This window comes from Austrofundulus limnaeus, unplaced genomic scaffold, assembly GCF_001266775.1.
Source record: "Austrofundulus limnaeus strain Quisiro unplaced genomic scaffold, Austrofundulus_limnaeus-1.0 Scaffold835, whole genome shotgun sequence".
NCBI lineage: Eukaryota > Metazoa > Chordata > Actinopteri > Cyprinodontiformes > Rivulidae > Austrofundulus > Austrofundulus limnaeus.
In genome coordinates this window covers 19,787-24,359 of record NW_013953237.1, presented here as the reverse complement: position 1 = coordinate 24,359, position 4,573 = coordinate 19,787, and positions in this window count along the sequence as shown.

The following is a 4,573-nucleotide window of genomic DNA, read 5'->3' as shown; positions in this document are numbered from 1 at the left end:
TCTTTTTCGTTTGTCTTCAAATAATCGTAGCACTTTTTGAAGCTAACAGACTGATTCTGGATCAAACAGAATAATCAGCAGCTTGTTTTATTTTTATTTTACATTTTTCGGTTTAAAAATTACTTGAATCTGTTAGAAGTGCAGGTGGAGGTCATTGAAGGTCTTTTATTTTGGTGAGGCCTTTTAACTTCCTGTTAGCGATCATGATTGACTGCAGATGGTGATTAAGACTTAGCTGTTCTTGCATGGAGGAAAACTGGTTCAGGTGTGGACTGGTCCAGCACTGGTTCTGGTCCAGAGACACATGGACTCTAATGTCCTCAGAGACGAGACAAAGTTTGTCRCAGGAAACCAGCAGACAGAAACATGAAACCGATGCAATAAAAGCAGAACATCAGCAGCAAACATGATTCTTCTGTTACAGAAACCTTTATTGTGCCTTAAATCTGATCTCATGTTTCAATCACTTCATGCTTGTTTCATGAATGTACTGAAAGTCTTCCTGAGAGAAAAAACAAACTTTACAAACTCTGAGAGGAAAAAACTGCTGAGAATGATCAGAAAAATGACTTGAAGAGTCATAAAATGAGGAGAAAGTTAAAGACAGAATTCTGTTTTAACGTTTAATAAATGATGACATCATCCAGCAGCTTCACATGTAAACAAGTTCATCAACGATTATAGAGTAACACTGCCAGAACACAGCTCTAAGGTAGTTTCAAAATAAAGCTGGTGGTGGTTGTGTGTGTGTATTTGTGTGTGTGTGTGTGTGTGTGTGATAATCTGTGTAAGTATCTGTAAACCCAGAGTCTGGCTCTTGTCCATGTCTTTAAGTGGACGTTGTGTCCGTCTGACAGGAAATATTAAAACATGTAAAGGTTAGAGGCTGTTTCTGCTCCTGAACTGTGACTCGTTTCTGTGGCCTTTTCTGTCTCTGATGACTCGTTTATTAAAACCAATTTTGTCTGAAGTAACAGGTTTCTGTTTCAGGAAGAAATAAAATGTGTTCAAACTGAAGTTTGTCTCACTTGTCTGTCCTCATTCAGTCCACCTGTCTTTAGTTGGTTTGATGTTTAAACGTTTTTGAGTCAAACTTAATGACTCGGAGCCGAGAGACCAAAAGACTCAGAGCTGAGAGACTAAAAGACTCAGAGCTGAGAGACTAAAAGACTCAGAGCCCAGAGACCAAAAGACTCAGAGCCCAGAGACCAAAAGACTCAGAGCCGAGAGACCAAAAGACTCAGAGCCCAGAGACCAAAAGACTCAGAGCCGAGAGCCAAAAGACTCAGAGCCGAGAGACCAAAAGACTCAGAGACGAGAGACCAAAAGACTCAGAGCCGAGAGACCAAATGTCTCAGAGCCGAGAGACCAAAAGACTCAGAGACGAGAGACCAAAAGACTGAGACTAAAGACTCGTTATGTATTCTGATTCTTTGAGTCCTGCATGATAACCTTGTTCGGGGTACCCTCAAACATTAACTCCATTTGATTGACASTTTACAAAATGCAAAATTTGAAATCACATAATTGAATATTCAGGACAGGAAGTGGTACGGAAGCCCCGCCTTCACTCACTGTTCTGACTGACCATCATCTGCTCCAGCAACTACCTGATAACACCTTGCTCCTTCATCTTCAGACCCGCAGCAGGTCTGATAGCAGAACGAGTCTCGGGTTGTCTCGGGTCTCAGAAGGACYAAGGTTCTGGTTTCGGCTGTTTGTGACTCACTTCCTGTCTTTCAGCTGAAACAATGTGATGAAGATGAGCCGAAGGTGAAGAGTTCAGCTGAGGCTCAGCTGTGACGAGTCAGAGAGGCTGTTAGACGACTAATCTTCACTTTGTCGACTTCTCTCACCCAGGATAAGCCCCTAATCCAGCACCGCTCCCGTCCTTTTAAAGATGGCCGCCGGCAGTTAATCTGAGCCGTGTGGGCGTGGTCACATCACCTGGAGCTCCTGTGGGTCAGGTGAGTCAGGACCTGAACGCTCAGTCTGTGGTGTGACTCTCAGCTACGACCACCTCAGTGTCGCTAAAGCTAACTAGCAGTTAGCTGATCCTTCAGCTGTTTGAGACGTTTCAGGATCAAATCTTCTTAATGAGGATTTATTGTCATCATACATTCTGACTCSTACCATCCTCTGGTCCTGCCTGACCCGCTCACAGTTACCGGCTGGTTCTGGCTCGGTCTGCTGATCGGACCCAGGCTCAGGATGGAAACCATCAGAACCTGCAGCAGAACTAGAATCCAGGACCCCCTGAAAGACCACGAGCTTTTCTAAAAATAGCAGAGCTGAAACAAGATGCATGCTGGGATTCCCTGTTCAGTGCGACGGTTCTGTTCTGGCTCCGCCCACAGTTTGATAACCTGAGCAGAAACCGGTCCCAGCTGCAGATCCTGGACCTGCTGACACCAGATTCATTTGAATGAAGAGTTCCAGCAGAGGATCCACCAGGACCACAGGAGTTCAGCTGTTCCAACGTTTCGCTCGTTATTTTCTTGTGACTGTTTCAGTTGATCAACAAGTCCCTGCAGGGTCCAGAGCCTGGACTTGGAGACCTGGTTTTCAGACTTGAACTGGTTCATTAGTCTGATTGTTGAACCACCTGGAGCTGATGGAAGCTAAGTCTGGAGACATCACATCAGCTCTGAGGACAGTTTCCCATCATGCATTGTGTCTGAGGCCCAGGAGCTCTTCTTCTGCCTGCTCTGTGGGGGCGGGGTCATCTTCGCAGTTCTGGACCATCCAGAGCCACAAAAGACCAGAGACCCCCAGGTGGTTCAGGGTTAATTAAGCCCCGCCCCTTTATGTAAATCAGAATCATGAAAAACTTCAGATAAATGTTTTCACCTGCTGATTCATGTTGTTGTCTTGCTGCGAATAAGTTGTTTCAGGCTAGAAGGTGTGTTACACTGTGATGGACATCCTGTCAAAGAGGAGGGGCGTGGAGGCGGGGCTTCTGTATGGAGGTGTGGTTTCAGCAATGTATCATGASAGCTAAAAAATCAAACAGATRTTTAAGTTTTCATTTTGAAAAAGAGAAGGCAGAGACACTGTTCATTTTAATTCATGCTAACAAGTGTTAGCTTTAGCATAGCATGGAGGCTAACATCTAGCTAAACACAAAGGTCTAATGCTGAGTGTTAGTTTTAGCTTAGCATGGAGGCTAACATACAGCTAAACACAAGAAGGTTTAATGCTAATGAGTGTTAGCTTTAGCTTAGCATGGAGGCTAACATCCAGCTGAACACATGAAAGTTTAATGCTAATGAGTGTTAGCTTTAGATTAGCATGGAGGCTAACATCCAGCTGAACACATGAAAGTTTAATGCTAATGAGTGTTAGCTTTAGATTAGCATGGAGGCTAACATCCAGCTACACATGAAGGTTTCAGATTCTTGGTCCAACCTGCAGAAAACCAAACTTCCTTCCTGTCACTGACCAAATATGGGCAGTGCACTCCTTCCTGTTTCCTGTTGTGGTGTTCCCTGTTTGCTGCAGCTGAATCATCAGTGATGTGGAACACCTGAGACCCTGGTTCTCCCCAGAGAATCTCCTGGGAGAACCTGGGTCTCCTCAGGTTAGCTGACAGTAATGTTGGCTTCTGTTAGATAATATTTTGCACTCAGCAGGTGAATGGGTCTGCAGAGGTTCTGGGAACATCATCTGGTCCGGTTCCAGGTGAGCCAAGTAGGAGTTCTGCACCATGGTTGTGTTTTTCTGTTGATTCATCAAACCAGCACGTGAATGGACTCAGCTGGAGGAGGAGCTACARATCAAAACAAAAATCTGAATGTTGCTGCTCGGTCCTGCAGCCAGGATCTGATCTGACTGATCTTCAGCCTGAGCTCAGGAGGAACAGAATCTGAGTGTGTCCAACAGAACCCACTCCTCCTGCTGCACCACTTCATGTTCCTCACATGTTTTATTCATGCAACACGGCTCTGAGTCTGCAGGCCGTGTTGGCTGCGAAGTCCTGCTGCTGTTTGGCCTTTCCCCTAAAAACAACACGAAGTAAATCACAGCAGGCTGAAAACAAACGATTTAAACTTCACAAACACAAACGTTGGTTTATTGTGGAGGAAACAGATCGTTTGACTCAAACTAACAGAAGAGAGACGAAGGAATGAAGGTCAGCTGGACCCAAACAGAGTCCAGGTGTGTAGATGACAGGGAAGCAGGTGAACCAGTGAGACAACAAGGAGCAGAGGTCACAAAGGTCCAGAATCAGAGGTCACAAAGGTCCAGAAACAGAAGTCCAGAAACAGAAGTCCAGAAACAGAGGTCCAGAAACAGAAGTCCAGAAACAGAGGTCCAGAGTCAGAGGTCACAAAGGTCCAGAATCAGAGGTCACAAAGGTCCAGAATCAGAGGTCACAAAGGTCCAGAATCAGAGGTCACAAAGGTCCAGGAGCAGAGGTCACAAAGGTCCAGAATCAGAGGTCACAAAGGTCCAGAAACAGAGGTCACAAAGGTCCAGGAGCAGAGGTCACAAAGGTCCAGAAGCAGAGGTCACAAAGGTCCAGAAGCAGAGGTCACAAAGGTCCAGAAGCAGAGGTCACAAAGGTCCAGAA